This window comes from Arachis stenosperma, chromosome 2, assembly GCF_014773155.1.
Source record: "Arachis stenosperma cultivar V10309 chromosome 2, arast.V10309.gnm1.PFL2, whole genome shotgun sequence".
Classification (NCBI taxonomy): Eukaryota; Viridiplantae; Streptophyta; class Magnoliopsida; order Fabales; family Fabaceae; genus Arachis; species Arachis stenosperma.
In genome coordinates, this window is record NC_080378.1 from 86970688 (window position 1) to 86987311 (window position 16624).

The 16624-nt window shown below is 38.6% G+C and overlaps 1 non-coding gene across 1 annotated transcript; it reads right to left on the minus strand.

The window, feature by feature from the left end:
* Nucleotides 1-1841: 1841 nt before the first annotated feature.
* Nucleotides 1842-1945, minus strand: LOC130963813 (small nucleolar RNA R71). The gene has a single exon (XR_009079933.1). It is a non-coding gene; the product is annotated as a small nucleolar RNA R71 (small nucleolar RNA).
* Nucleotides 1946-16624: the final 14679 nt, after the last annotated feature.

A 16624-nucleotide genomic window follows, 5' to 3' on the forward strand; every position in this document is an offset into this window, starting at 1 on the left:
GAGTCAACTTTTAAGTTTGGTGTCAATTGCATGCTTTAAAAATTTTTCTTGCATTTTTCGAAAATTTCAGGCATTCATGGTGTTCTTCATGATCTTCAAGTTGTTCTTGACAAGTCTTCTTGTTTGATCTTGATGTTTTCTTGTTTTGTGTTGTTTGTTGTTTTTCATATGCAATTTTCGTTTGTTAGAGTCCATGCATTAAAGATTTCTAAGTTTGGTGTCTTGCATGTTTTCTTTGCATCAAAAATTTTTCAAAAAGATGTTCTTGATGTTCATCATGATCTTCAAAGTGTTCTTGGTGTTCATCTTGACATTCATAGTGTTCTTGCATGCATCATGTGTTTTGATCCAAAATTTTCATGTTTTGGGTCATATTTGTGTTTTTATCTCTCCTCATTAAAAATTCAAAAATAAAAAATATCTTTTCCTTATTTCTCTCCTAATTTTCGAAAATTTGAGTTGACTTAGTCAAAAATTTTTAAAAATTAGTTGTTTCTCACAAGTCAAGTCAAATTTTCAAATTTAAAAAAATCTTATCTTTTCAAACTCTTTCAAAAATCAAATATTTTCATTTTTATCTTATTAATTTCGAAAATTTTAAAATTATTTTCAAAATTTTTTTCTTAATTTTATTTCAAAATTTCGAAATTACACTAATAATTAATGTGACTGATTCAAAAATTTGAAGTTTGTTACTTTCTTGTTAAGAAATGTTCAATCTTTAAATTCTAGAATCATATCTTTTAATTTCTTGTTAGTTAAGTAATTAATTTTAAAAATTAAATCTATCTTATCTTATCTTTTATATCATATCTTTTTCAAAATTTTATCTTTTTCAAAAATTTAATTTCAAAATATCTTATTTAACTTCTTATCTTCTTATCTTTTCAAATTTGATTTTAATATCTTTTTCAACTAACTATTTGACTTTTTGTTTGTTTCTTATCTTTTTCAAAACCACCTAACTACTTTTCCCTCTCTAATTTTCGAAAATATCTAATCCCTTTTTCAAAAATTCTTTTTAATTGTTTTAAATTTTAATTTTAATTATATCTTATCTTTAATTTTCGAAAATCACTAACCACTTTTTCAAGATTATTTTCGAAATTCTCTATCTCCCCTTCTTCTATTTATTTATTTATTTACTAACACTTCTTTTCACCTCTCTTCATCTCAAATCACTACCTCTATCCTTACCCATTCTTCTTCACTCTTCTTCCCTTCCTTCTTCTACTAACAACAAGGATCTTCTTTACTGTGACATAGAGGCTTCCTCTTTCTTTTCTTGTTCTCTTCTTCCCTATATGAGCAGGAACAAGGAAAAAGACACTCTTGTTGAAGCTGATCTAGAACCTGAAAGGACTCTAAAGAGGAAACTAAGAGAAGCTAAACTACAACAATCCAGAGGCAACCTTTCTGAAATTTTCGAACAAGAGAAGGAGATGGCAGCCAAACCCAACAACAATAATGCAAGGAGAATGCTTGGTGACTTCACAAAACCAACGTCCAAATTTGATGGAAGAAGCATCTCCATTCCTGCCATTAGAGCAAACAATTTTAAGCTGAAATCTCAATTAGTTGCTTTAATGCAACAGAACTGCAAGTTTCATGGACTTCCATCTGAAGATCCTTACTAGTTTTTAACTGAGTTCTTGCAGATTTGTAAGACTGTTAAGACGAATGGAGTAGATCCTGAAGTCTACAGGCTCATGCTTTTCCCTTTTGCTGTAAGAGACAGAGCTAGAACATGGTTGGACTCACAACCTAAAGATAACCTGGACTCTTGGGATAAGCTGGTCACGGCCTTCTTGGATAAATTCTTTCCTCCTCAAAAGTTGAGCAAGCTTAGAGTGGATGTTCAGACCTTCAAACAAAAAGATGGTGAATCCCTCTATGAAGCTTGGGAAAGATACAAGCAGATGACCAAAAAGTGTCCTTCTGACATGTTTTCAGAATGGACCATATTAGATATATTCTATTATGGTCTATCTGAATTTTCCAAGATGTCATTGGACCATTCTGCAGGTGGATCTATTCACCTAAAGAAAACACTTGAAGAGGCTTAAGAACTTATTGACATGGTTGCAAATAACCAATTCATGTACACTTCTGAGAGGAACTCCATGAATAGTGGGACGCCTCAGAGGAAGGGAGTTCTTGAAATTGATACTCTGAATGCCATATTGGCTCAGAACAAAGTGTTGACTCAGCAAGTCAACATGATCTCTCAAAGTCTGAATGGATGGCAAGATGCATCCAACAGTACTAAAGAGGCAGCTTCTGAAGAAGCTTATGATCCTGAAAACCCTGCAATGGCAGAGGTTAATTACATGGGTGAACCTTATGGAAACACCTATAACTCATCATGGAGAAATCATCCAAATTTCTCATGGAAGGATCAACAAAAGCCTCAACAAGGCTTTAACAATGGTGGAAGAAATAGGCTCAGTAATAACAAGCCTTTTTCATCATCTTCTCAGCAACAGATAGAAAATTCTGAACAGAGTCCCTCTAATTTAGCAAACTTAGTCTCTGATATGTCAAAAGCCACTTTAAGTTTCATGAGTGAAACAAGGTCCTCCATTAGAAATTTGGAGGCACAAGTGGGCCAGCTGAGTAAGAAAGTCATTGAAACTCCTCCCAGTATTCTCCCAAGCAATACAGAAGAGAATCCAAAAGGAGATTGCAAGGCCATTGAAGTAATCAATATGGCCGAATGCACAAGGGAGGAGAAGGACGAAAATCCTAGTGAGAAAGACCTCCTGGGACGTCTTTCAAACAAGAAGGAGTTCTCCATTGAGGACCTAAAGGAATCTGAGGCTCATATAGAGACCATAGAGATTCCACTAAATCTCCTTCTGCCATTCATGAGCTCTGAAGACTATTCTTCCTCAGAAGAGGATGAAGATGTAATTGGAGAGCAAGTTGCTCAATATCTAGGAGCTATCATGAAGCTGAATGCCAAGTTGTTTGGTAATGAGACTTGGGAAGGTGAATCCCCCTTGCTCATTAGTGAACTAGATACATGGATTTAGAGAACTCTACCTTAAAAGAGACAAGATCCTGGTAAATTCTTAATACCATGTACCATAGGCACCATGACCTTTAACAAGGCTCTGTGTGACCTGGGGTCAGGCATAAATCTTATGCCACTCTCTGTAAGGGAAAAACTGGGGATCATTAAGGTACAGCCTGCCTTATTCTCACTTTAATTGGCAGACAAGTCAGTAAGACAAGCTTATGGATTAGTAGAGGACGTGTTAGTAAAGGTTGAAGGCCTTTACATCCTTGCTGATTTCATAATCTTAGACACTAGGAAGGAAGAAGATGAATGCATCATCCTTGGAAAACCCTTCCTAGCCACAGCAGAAGCTGTGATTGATGTTAGCAGAGGAGAATTAGTCCTTCAATTGAATGGGGACTACCTTGTGTTTAAGGCTCAAGGACCTTCCTCTACAACCATGGAGAGGAAGCATGAAAAGCTTCTCCCAGTACAGAGTCAAAAAGAGCCCCCACAGTCAAACTCTAAGTTTGGTGTTGGGAGGCCACAACCAAACTCTAAGTTTGGTGTTGAGATGCCCCCTCATTCAAACTCTAAGTTTGGTGTTGGGAGGCCCTCATCATGCTCTGAATATCTGTGAGGCTCCATGAGAGCCCAATGTCAAGCTAATGACACTAAAGAAGCGCTTGTTGGGAGGCAACCCAATTTTTATATCTAATTTTAATTTTATTTTATTGTTATTTTGTTTTTTATTAGGTTCATGATCATGTGGAGTCACGAAAAAAATACTAAAATTAAAAACAGAATCAAAAAATAGCAGAAGAAAAATCACACCCTAGAGGAAGGACTTACTGGCGTTTAAACGCCAGTAAGGTGCATCTGGCTGGCGTTCAACGCCAGAACAGAGCATGTTTCTGGCGCTGAACGCTAGAAACAAGCAACATCCTGGCGTTTGAATGCCAGGAATGTGCCTTGAGGAAAGTTGGCGCTGAACGCCAGTAACAAGCATGGAACTGGCGTTCAACGCCAGAAACATGCTACACATGGGCGTTGAACGCCCAGAGTGTGCATCACTTCGGCGTTTAAACGCCAGAATGGTGTGCAAAGGAATTTTACATGCCTAATTGGTGCAGGGATGTAAATCCTTGACACCTCAGGATCTGTGGACCCCACAGGATCTTCTCAGGATCTGTGGACCCCACAGGATCCCCACCTAACATATTCTCCCCTCTTCTCAACATTCATTCTCTCTTTCCAATAAACACACTTCCCAACAACTTCAATCTCTCTTCCCAATTACCCCCTTCACCACTCACATCCATCCACTATTCCCCATAAACCCCACCCACCTTCAAAATTCAAAACTCCTTCCCACCCAAACCCACCCTAAATAACCGAAACTACACCCACTCCCCTCCCTATATATACCCTTCCATTCTATTTCATTTTCACACACTACAAACCCCCTCTTCTACACCTTGGCCGAAACACCTTCCCTCACTCTCCTCCATATTTTCTTCTTCTTCTTCTTCTCTTCTTCTCTTGCTCGAGGGCGAGCAATATTTTAAGTTTGGTGTGGTCAAAGCATAATCTTTTTGTTTTTTCCATTACCATCAATGGCACCTAAGGCCGGAGAATCCTCTAGAAAAGGAAAAGGGAAGACAAAAGCTTCCACCTCCGAGTCATGGGAGATGGAAAGATTCATCTCCAAAAGCCATCAAGACCACTTCTATGATGTTGTGGCAAAGAAGAAGGTGATCCCTGAGGTCCCTTTCAAACTCAAGAAAAATGAGTATCCGGAGATCCGACATGAAATCCGAAGAAGAGGTTGGGAAGTCCTAACCAATCCCATGCAACAAGTCGGAATCTTAATGGTTCAAGAGTTCTATGCCAATGCATGGATCACTAGGAACCATGATCAAAGTGTGAATCCGAGTCCAAAGAATTATCTCACAATGGTTCGGGGGAAATACTTAGATTTTAGTCCGAAAAATGTGAGGTTGGCATTCCACTTGCCCATGATGCAAGGAGATGAACGCCCCTACACTAGAAGGGTTAACTTTAATCAAAGGTTGGACCAAGTCCTTATGGACATATGTGTGGAAGGAGCTCAATGGAAAAGAGACTCCAAAGGCAAGCCGGTTCAACTAAGAAGACTGGACCTCAAGCCTGTGGCTAGAGGGTGGTTAGAGTTCATTCAATGCTCCATCATCCCCACTAGCAACCGATCTGAAGTTACTGTGGATCCGGCCATCATGATTCATAGCATCATGATTGGAGAGGAAGTAGAAGTTCATGAAGTCATCTCCCATGAATTCTACAAAATAGCCGAAAAGTCCTCCACCATGGCAAGGCTAGCTTTTCCTCATCTTATTTGCCATCTATATTACTCAGCTGGAGTTATCATAGAAGGAGACATCCTCACTAAAGAGGATAAGCCCATCACCAAGAAGAGGATGGAGCAAGCAAGAGAGACCCTCCACGGATCTCAAGAGATGCATGAGGAAGCTCATCATCAAGAAATCCCTGAGATGCCTCAAGGGATGCACTTTCCTCCCAACAACTATTGGGAATAACTCAACACTTCCCTAGAAGATTTGAGCTACAATGTGGAACAATTAAGGGTGGAACATCAAGAGCACTCCATCATTCTCCATGAAATAAGAGAAGATCAAAGAGCAATGAGGGAGGAGCAACAAAGGCAAGGAAGGGATATAGAAGAGCTCAAGGACATTGTTGGTCCTTCAAGAAGAAGACGCCACTAAGGTGGATTCATTCCTTGTTCTTACTTTTCTGCTGTTCGGTTTTTATATTATATGTTTATCTATGTTTTGTGTCTCTACTTCATGATCATTAGTGTTTAGTAACTATGTCTTAAACTTATGAATAATTCCATTAATCCTTCACCTCTCTTAAATGAAAAATGTTTTTAATTCAAAAGAACAAGAAGTACATGAATTTCGAATTTATCCTTGAATTTAGTTTAATTATATTGATGTGGTGACAATACTTTTTGTTTTCTGAATGAATGCTTGAACAGTGCATAATTTTGATCTTGTTGTTTATGAATGTTAAAATTGTTGGCTCTTGAAAGAATGATGAACAAAGAGAAATGTTATTGAGAATCTAAAAAATCATGAAATTGATTCTTGAAGAAAGAAAAAGCAGTGAATAGCAAAAGCTTCCAAAAAAATATATATACATAGAAAGAAAAAGAAAAAGCAAGCAGAAAAAGCCAATAACCCTTAAAACCAAAAGGCAAGGGTAAAAAGGATCCAAGGCTTTGAGCATCAATGGATAGGAGGGCCCAAGGAAATAAAATCCAGGCCTAAGCGGCTAAACCAAGCTGTCCCTAACCATGTGCTTGTGTCATGAAGGTCCAAGTGAAAAGCTTGAGACCGAGTGGTTAAAGTCGTGATCCAAAGCAAAAGAGTGTGCTTAAGAGCTCTGGACACCTCTAACTGGGGACTTTAGCAAAGCTGAGTCACAATCTGAAAAGGTTCACCCAGTCATGTGTCTGTGGCATTTATGTATCCGGTGGTAATACTGGAAAACAAAGTGCTTAGGGCCACGGCCAAGACTCATAAAAGTAGCTGTGTTCAAGAATCAACATACTTAACTAGGAGAATCAATAACACTATCCGAAATTCTAAGTTCCTAGAGAAGCCAATCATTCTAAACTTCAAAGGAAAAAGTGAGATGCCAAAACTGTTCAGAAGCAAAAAGCTACAAGTCCCGCTCATCTAATTAGAATTAATATTCATTGATATTTTGGAATTTATAGTATATTCTCTTCTTTTTATCCTATTTGATTTTCAGTTGCTTGGGGACAAGCAACAATTTAAGTTTGGTGTTGTGATGAGCGGATAATTTATACGCTTTTTGGCATTGTTTTTAGGTAGTTTTTAGTAAGTTCAAGCTACTTTTAGGGATGTTTTCATTAGTTTTTATGTTAAATTCATATTTCTGGACTTTACTATGAGTTTGTGTGTTTTTCTGTGATTTCAGGTAATTTTTGGCTGAAATTGAGGGACTTGAGCAAAACTCTGATAGGAGGCTGACAAAGGACTGCTGATGTTGTTGGAATCTGACCTCCCTGCACGCGAAATGGATTTTCTGGAGCTACAGAACTCCAAATGAAGCGCTCTCAAAGGCGTTGGAAAGTAGACATCTAGAGATTTCCAGCAATATATAATAGTCCATACTTTATTCGGGAATTGACGACGTAAACTGGCGCTCAACGCCAGTTCCATGTTGCTATCTGGAGTAAAACGCCAGAAACACGTCACGACCCGGAGTTGAACGCCCAAAACACGTTACAACTTGGCGTTCAACTCCAAAAGAAGCCTCAGCTCGTGGATGGATCAAGCTCAGCCCAAACACACACTAAGTGGGCCCCGGAAGTGGATTTATGCATCAATTACTTACTCATGTAAACCCTATTAGCTAGTCTAGTATAAATAGGATAATTTACTATTGTATTAGACATCTTTGGTCTCAGTTTTATTTTATTCTTTGTATGAGGAGACTATTGATCATGTTTTGGGGGCTGGCCATTCGGCCATGCCTGAACCTCTCACTTATGTATTTTCAACGGTGGAGTTTCTACACACCATATATTAAGGGTGTGGAGCTCTGCTGTACCTCAAGTTTCAATGCAATTACTACTATTTTCGATTCAATTCGATTTATTCCTGTTCTAAGATATTCGTTGCACTTCAACTTGATGAATGTGATGATCCGTGACACTCATCATCATTCTCACCTATGAACGCGCATGATTGACAACCACTTCCGTTCTACCTTAGGCCGGGCGCATATCTCTTGGATTCCTTAATCAGAATCTTCGTGGTATAAGCTAGAATTGATGGCGGCATTCATGGGAATCCGGAAAGTCTAACCTTGTCTGTGGTATTCCGAGTAGGATTCTGAGATTGAATGACTGTGACGAGCTTCAAACTCCTGAAGGCTGGGCGTTAGTGACAGACGCAAAAGATTCAAGGGATTCTACTCCAACCTGATTGAGAACCGACAGATGATTAGCCGTGCTGTGACAGAGCATTTGGACCTTTTTCACTGAGAGGATGGGATGTAGCCATTGACAACGGTGATGCCCTACATACAGCTTGCCATAGAAGGGAGTGATAAAATTAGATAAAAGCAGTAGGAAAGCAGAGATTCAGGAGGAGCACAGCATCTCCATACGCCTATCTGAAATCCCCATTATTGGATTACATGAGTAACTTTATCCTTATTTTATGTTTATTATTTATTATTAATTTTCAAAAATCCATAATCAATTACTATCCGCCTGACTGAGATTTACAAGATGACCATAGCTTGCTTCATACCAACAATCTCTGTGGAATCGACCCTTACTCACGTAAGGTTTATTACTTGGATGACCCAGTACACTTGCTGGTTAGTTGAACGGAGTTGTGTCCACACATAGCAAAGAGCCATTATAATTATTCCATACAACAACAAAGAATACAACATTGATGATCACAATTTCGTCCACCAGTCCTCTCATCAAGTTAACCTCCTCTATTGCAACAATCCACCATGTTGAGATTACTCATGTCCTCTCATCAAGCCACCTCTAGATTTCTCACTGTAGCAGAAGATGAAGCTCTAAGCAATCCACTCCCATTCACGATCCTACTCAAGGTGCCACAGACAAGGCAGATCTTCCAAATCAGAAAGTGCTGCTTCTTTGACTTTATCCTTAATGCCACAGACACCTCACGCATCTATAGTCAATAGGATTTCATGCCACGTATCCAAAGTTGCTCAGATGCTCTATTGGAATCCGCAATGCAATCTCTAGCTTTAGTTCAACGCTATCCAGGTCAGGAATCGCACGGAACCCATGTAGAACAAGGGTGATTGTCATGGGTCACCCTCAATTCATAAGATGAAGAACGAGGTTGCATATGAGAATAGAATCAGACATATTGAATTAAAACAGTAACATTATTGTTCCATGAAACTCAGTAGAGCTCCTAACCTTAACCTTAGGAGGTTAGTGACTCATACTATACAAAACTAGTGATGAATTCAAATGGGGGAGGAAGAAGATCGAAAGTTAGGGTGATCTTCTCCTATAAATACTAATCTAATAACTAAGAATTACAGAAATATGATAAACTAGTCTTGGAGTGCGAAAATCCACTTTTCGGGCCCACTTCGTGAGTGTTTGGCTGAGCCAAGAGTGTCTACCACAAGCTTGCTCCCTTTTGGGCGTCCAACGCCAGCCTTGGACTCCCTTTTGGGCGTTGAACTCCAACTGCTCCCTTGTGTGCGTTCAACGCCAGGAATAGGGTAGGTGATTGGCGTTGAACGCCAGTTTTGGGCCTTCATTTCCAAAACAAAGTATAAACTATTATATATTTCTGAAAAGCCCTGGATGTTAGCTTTCCATAGCCATTGAGACCGTGCCATTTGAACTTCTGAAGCTCTATACAAGCTCCTTCAAGTGCACGAAGTTCAGATCCTGACAGCATCTGTAGTCCTTTTTCTGTCTCTGAATCAGAATTTTGCTCAAGCTCCCCAATTTCAGCCAGAAAATACCTGAAATTACCATAAAACACATAAACTCAAAGTAGAAGAAAAAAATATGAATTTTTCACTAAAACCTATGAAATAGAATGAAACTTAAACAAAACATAATGAAAACTATATGAAAATGATGCCAAAAATCGTATAAAATATCCGCTCATCATCTGTACATGCTAATTAGGATATCTAACTAATATATGTGGCATGAATGTTCATGGACATGCATTTGGGACTTTGAAGCACTAGACTTGCGATATTGAGACTGATCACCTTGATATCACTTGTTTGGTGTGAACAGAAACTAAATCGCATTTCGTGGGCGCGGTCGTGGGCGTAATCAAGGTCGGGGACGGAGTGGTAACGAGGTGACCATACCGATAGGTAGTTTGACTGATTTTGTGACCGCAATGACGAGTGCTGCTACTGCCATTGGTACTATTGCTGCTGTGACCAGCCGTGCAATGGGTAGGATAGAACAACAAGCTAGAGTTGGCAACGACGGTGTTAATGAATATGAAGGCAAAAATAATGTCCCGAGTACAGTGGTACAAGTGGAAATAGTGAATTATTCGAAGTTGGTTAACACGGGTCAAGAAACGGGAGAAAGCTCAACAAGGACTGTGGTGGCAAGGAGTAACCACTAGGAATCTTTCACAAAGAAAAAGGGAAAGAAGATTACATCTAGGGGCCAAAGTTTTAAAAGGGGTCGTTATGTCACTTCATGTTCTCAACGCCAGAACAATGACAGAAGGAACGACAACCGTCAGGGACCAGGTTCAAAAGAGCATACTAGGCGTATGTTACCAGTGCGAAAAGACATGGAGTATGTCTTGGAAATGTCCACACAGGAAAAGTCGGGATGTAGCTAAATCTGATTCTTAGACCCGAGGTAATTGTGAACTAATAGTTGAATTTCTAACTGCCTTGCATGATATCGGTATGTACCATTCAATTGTAACTCAGATATGCCATGATAATCATGGTTTCTAAATGAATGATCGACCGATGGCTTCTAGTTATTGAGATGGAGCGATATTAATTTAACTTAAAGTGATGCAATGGAAATGGGTTGGATCATATGTAAGGAATCGGAAGTGTGGAGAGCTACGCAGAGTTGTTGTTCGAAACCCAGTGATGGTAAACTGCAAAGAAGAGGAATGGAACAGATTTAACTTTTAGCTACAAATTGTTTAAGAAGCGAGGAAGATGAGGCCAAATCCCTGTTGCGCGATAGTTCTCGAGGTAATTCTTGAAGGTATACCAGAATATCTATCTCAGAGAGAAAGTGAGTTTGCGATAGACTTAGTATAACAACTCTAATTTTTGCACTAATGCGAGTTTTTCTTAAAATAATATTTTAAAGCGATTAGTTGTATTTTGACGAGTCAACTTCGAACCCCGAAGTAAAATAAATGGTAATATAATTATATTATTATGTCATTTATTTATTTTACTTGCTCTAATTATAATGGAGCCTAAATAATAATATTAATATTATTATCAAGTCCGACTTTTACCAATAAAAATTAATTATTGTTATTTCTTGATGAGCTTAGAGTTGCTAAAGCTCTATCAAATATCTTTATATTTTTAAGTTACTAATGTCATTTATATTAGTAACTCATATATATTTAACTTTATTTATTATTATTATTATTATTATTATTATTATTATTATTATTATTATTATTATTACTACATAAAGTTTCTAAGTTACTTTTAAGTAAAGCTCCTTAGTTATACATTCATATATATATCAAATCATATGAGGCTATTGTTATTAAGCTCAATTGCATGCAAACAGTGAGAAGAGTGACAGAGAGAGAGAGAGATAGAGAACCGTAACCCCCACTGAACTTTCGGCTTCGATTTCTTGCGATCCATAACTCTAATAAAAAATCTAATCCGGTAAAAGTGTTCGTATCCTCCTCCTCTACACATTGTCATTACTTTTGTCCGGTGGAAGTCGATGGTGACGTAGCTCCCCTACCCCTTGAGTTCAGCCAACTGGAGTTCTAGGAGGCACAGGCGATTCCAGACGTTTTCTTTTTCGGTAGCTCGGTCAGAAGGCTCCTCCGAAATTTCGCATATTTTGATTTCGTACGAAAGTAGGATTTGGTAAATTTTCACCGATTAAATTGGTATTTGATAAGTGAATTGATGTCATGATTACTTGTCGATTGAATTTGACTGAATTTATATTGATATTTGTGATAAGTTTGAGGTTTGGAGGGTTTAAGTGCAGCCAGGAATTGAGTTATTCTGATGATTGTGATTTCTGAATTATGGTAGGATAATTTGAAACTGTTAAGAGTTACCGGTTTGATTTATTGGAAATGATTTGAAAAGAGTGTGGACAATGGTTTGGATGGAACCCAAGAAGGGTGGCAGAGTCCGGGTTTTAGGGGAGATGCCACCGAAATTTTGTTATAAAACTTAAGACTTTATTTGAAATTTTATTTATAAAAAAAAGATTGGATTTGAGAAACTGTATTATTTGATCTTCGATTTATTTAGAAAAGAATTATTTTATGATTTTAAATTATTTAAGAAAAGTATTATGTTTAAAATTTGATTTACATATGAAAAGGGCTGTTTGAATTTGACTCAAGGATTTTATTTGGAGGAGTTTTAGTGAACTTCAAAAGTAATTGAGTTTTTATTGATTGACTTTGTTTGGCGACATCTTGGAAAATGTTAAAGAATTTGAGTTAAAAATAAAAAGGGGGATTAGTTTTGGTTTTAAAAGAAAAAGAGAAGACAAACCAGCACGTGTGATTATGAAATAATTAAAAGGTCACAAGAGGGTGACGGAAAGTAAATAGTTATAGTGTTGATGTGAAAATGTTAAGCCGTAGTCTTTATGTGTGAGTAATTGTACGGGAATGCCCGTGTGTATAGAATAGCTTCCAAGAGAAAGTGGCACATGCTTCAGCTGGAGAATCAGCGCCTGCAAGTACTTGCAGAGGTCATATTTGGCATACTTCAGCTGGAGAATCAGCGCCTGCAGGAGGTTGAAACCTTGCAGAGGTTATGCCGCTGGAATGCCTTATCTGACTTGCGAGTCGAATTACGTCAGGTGCGGGTCGAAACCGACAAATGAACTCATTACCTGCGATATGACTGGACATTCATCATCCTTGTTGTGAATTTGCATTTTTTTTATGCAATGAAATTGTTTGTGATTGTCTTCCTGAGTTTATTCATTCCTTATTGCTACTCTGAATTGTGGTAATTAGATACTTCTCTTTGACACTTGTATAACTGTCGTAATCTTGACTAAACTAACTACCCTCGACCCTACTAAGAACTCCCCAGTTCTTATCCCTTTTCTTCCCCCCTTCAGATGGAGACCGGAGTTATATTTTACGAGATGGACCCTCCCTATATATATGAGGATATTGTACATCATAGGTTTTACGTAGTAGGTGCGGAGATTAGGACTCGTATGTACATTCTGCATGATCATCCCTTCAGTCACCCAATTGACACTCCACAGTTTAACCCTGACATGCCCTATGAGTTCCCGCTACAGTGGCTCCACCCGGATGCTCCATTTCACCGGTTTCATGACGAGCCGATGCCTCACCAGCATTCCAATCAGCCTGCGGATCAGGCGGACCCTGAGCCTGAGCCCATGGAGGAGCATATCTAGATCCTGTACCGGAGGAGGATATCCAGTGCAGTAGATCTCAGCATCTTCATACGATCTATCTTCTGAGGAGCTGTGATGAGCGGATAATTTGTACACTTTTTGGCATTGTTTTTAGTATGTTTTTAGTATATTTTAGTTAGTTTTTAGTATATTTTTATTAGTTTTTAGTTAAAATTCACTTTTCTGGACTTTACTATGAGTTTGTGTGTTTTTCTGTGATTTCAGGTATTTTCTGGCTGAAATTGAGGGACTTGAGCAAAAATCTGATTCAGAGACTGAAAAGGACTGCAGATGCTGTTGGATTCTGACCTTCCTGCACTCGAAGTGGATTTTCTGGAGCTACAGAAGCCCAATTGGCGCGCTCTCAACGGCGTTGGAAAGTAGACATCCTGGGCTTTCCAGCAATATATGATAGTCCATACTTTGCTCAAGATTTGATGGCCCAAACCGGCATTCAAAGTCACCTTCAGAATTTCCAGCGTTAAACGCCGGAACTGGCACCAAAGTGGGAGTTAAACGCCCAAACTGGCACAAAAGCTGGCGTTTAACTCCAAGAAGAGTCCCTACACGAAAATGCTTCAATGCTCAGCCCAAGCACACACTAAGTGGGCCCGGAAGTGGATATTTATGTCATTTACTTATCTTTGTAATTCTTAAGCTACTAGTTCCCTATAAATAGGACCTTTTACTATTGTATTTTCATCTTTTGATCACTTTAGATCTCTAGATCATCTTGGTAGCTATCTTTGAGTAGTTTTATGCTATCTTAGATCATTGGGAGGCTGGCCTCACGGCCATGCCTAGACCTTGTTCTTATGTATTTTCAACGGTGGAGTTTCTACACACCATAGATTAAGGTGTGGAGCTCTGCTGTACCTCGAGTATTAATGCAATTACTATTGTTCTTCTATTCAATTCAGCTTGTTCTTGTTCCAAGATATCACTTGTTCTTCAACTTGATGAATGTGATGATCCGTGACACTCATCATCATTCTCACCTATGAACGTGTGACTGACAACCACCTCCGTTCTACCTTAGATTGGGTGAATATCTCTTGGATTCCTGATACACGACGCATGGTTGATCGCCTGACAACCGAGTGCTCGCCTGACAACTGAGCCAGCCATTCCGTGAAATCAAAGTCTTCGTGGTATAAGCTAGAATTGATGGCGGCATTCAAGAGAATCCGGAAGGTATAAACCTTGTCTGTGGTATTCTGAGTAGGATTCAATGATTGAATGACTGTGACGTGCTTCAAACTCGTGATTGTGGGGCGTTAGTGACAGACGCAAAAGAATCACTGGATTCTATTCCGACATGATCGAGAACCGACAGCTGGATAGCCGTGCCGTGACATGGTGCGTTGAACATTTCCACTGAGAGGATGGGAGGTAGCCACTGACAACGGTGAAACCCTTGCATACAGCTTGCCATGGAAAGGAGTAAGAAGGATTGGATGAAGACAGTAGGAAAGCAGAGAGACGGAAGGGACAAAGCATCTCCATTTGCTTATCTGAAGTTCTCACCAATGAATTGCATAAGTATCTCTATCTTTATCTTTATGTTTTATTCATCATCTATAACCATTTGAATCTGCCTGACTAAGATTTACAAGGTGATCATAGCTTGCTTCATACCAACAATCTCTGTGGGATCGACCCTTACTCGCGTAAGGTTTATTACTTGGACGACCCAGTACACTTGCTGGTTAGTAGTGCAAAGTTGTGATAAAGAGTTGAGATTGCAATTGTGCGTACCATGTTGATGGCGCCATTGATGATCACAATTTTGTGCACCAAGTTTTTGGCGCCGTTGCCGGGGATTGTTGAGTTTGGACAACTGACGGTTCATCTTGTTGCTTAGATTAGGTATTTTTTTTTTCAGAATTTCTTTAAGAATGAATTCTAGAGTTTCATGATGATCTGTTGAAGTCTGGCTGGCTGTGAAGCCATGTCTAATCTTATTGGACCGAGGTTTCAACTTATCATCACAAGAGCTTGTTGATTTCTATCAATCTTGCTGTTGAAGCAATGATCTGCTGAGGCTTGGCTGGTCATTGGCCATGTCTAGTGTTTTGGACCGGCGCTTTCTTTGAAAGCTTGGCTGGCTGTGAAGCCATGTCTAATTCCTGGACCGGAGTCTTAGACTAGCATTGCAATGATTCCTGGAATTCTAATTAAGAATTCTGAAACCTTTATTTTCTTTTTTCATGTAATTTTCGAAAAAGCACAAAAAAATTACAAAATCATAAAAACCAAAAAATATTTTATGTTTCTTGTTTAAGTCTAGTGTCTTATTTTAAGTTTGGTGTCTTGCATGCATTGTTTATTTGATCTTGGTTCTATTTTCAAGTCAATAATACAGGGAACTGAAGATTCAGTACATGCAGCAAAGGAATTATACAGAAAAAGCTGGGCATTCAAAACGCCCAGTGAAGAAGGCAGACTGGCGTTTAAACGCCAGCCAGGGTACCTGGCTGGGCGTTTAACGCCCAAAAGGGGAGAGCTTTGGGCGTTAAACGCCAGAATGTGCACCATTCTGGGCGTTTAACGCCAGGATGGCACAAGAGGGAAGATTCTGTTTTTAATTCACTTTTTTTTTAAGTTTTCAAAGTTTTTCAAAATCAAATCTTTTTCAAATCAAATTCTTTCCTTTTTCAAAGATACTTGCTATCAATTAATGATTTCAACATTTCAAGTATGTTGCCTTTTCTGTTGAGAAAGGTTTAATGTTTGAATCATATCTTTTCTTATTAGCCAAGTCATTAATTTTTTAAATCAAATCTTTTTAAAATTGTTTTTCAAATCATATCTTTTCAATCATATCTTTTTAATCACATCTTTTTCAAAATAGTTTTCAATCATATCTTTTTAACTTCTAATTTCAAAATCTTTTTCAAAAATCACTTTATTTCTTTTCCACTCTTGGTTTTCGAAAATCAATTAATGTTTTTCAAAATGTTTTTAAAATCTTTTTGATTAATTTTTGAAAAACTCTTCCCCTCTTTTCACATCCTTCTATTTATGGAGTACCACTCCTCCTCAATGCACAATTCGAACTCTATCTCACTAAGTTCGAATTCTTCTACCTCTTCCTTCTATTTTTCTGTTCCTCTGACACCTCAAGGAATCTCTATACTGTGACATAGAGGATTCCACATTTTCTTGTTCTCTTCTCTTTCACATGAGCAGGAGCAAAGACAAAGGCATTCTTGTTGAAGCTGACCCTGAACCTAAAAGGACCTTGAAGCGAAAGCTAAGAGAAGCTAAGGCACAACTCTCTGTAGAGGACCTAACAGAAATCTTCAAAGAAGAAGAACCTATGGCAGCCGAAAACAACAACAATGCCAACAATGCAAGGAAGATGCTGGGTGACTTTACTGCACCTACTCCCGACTTCTATGGGA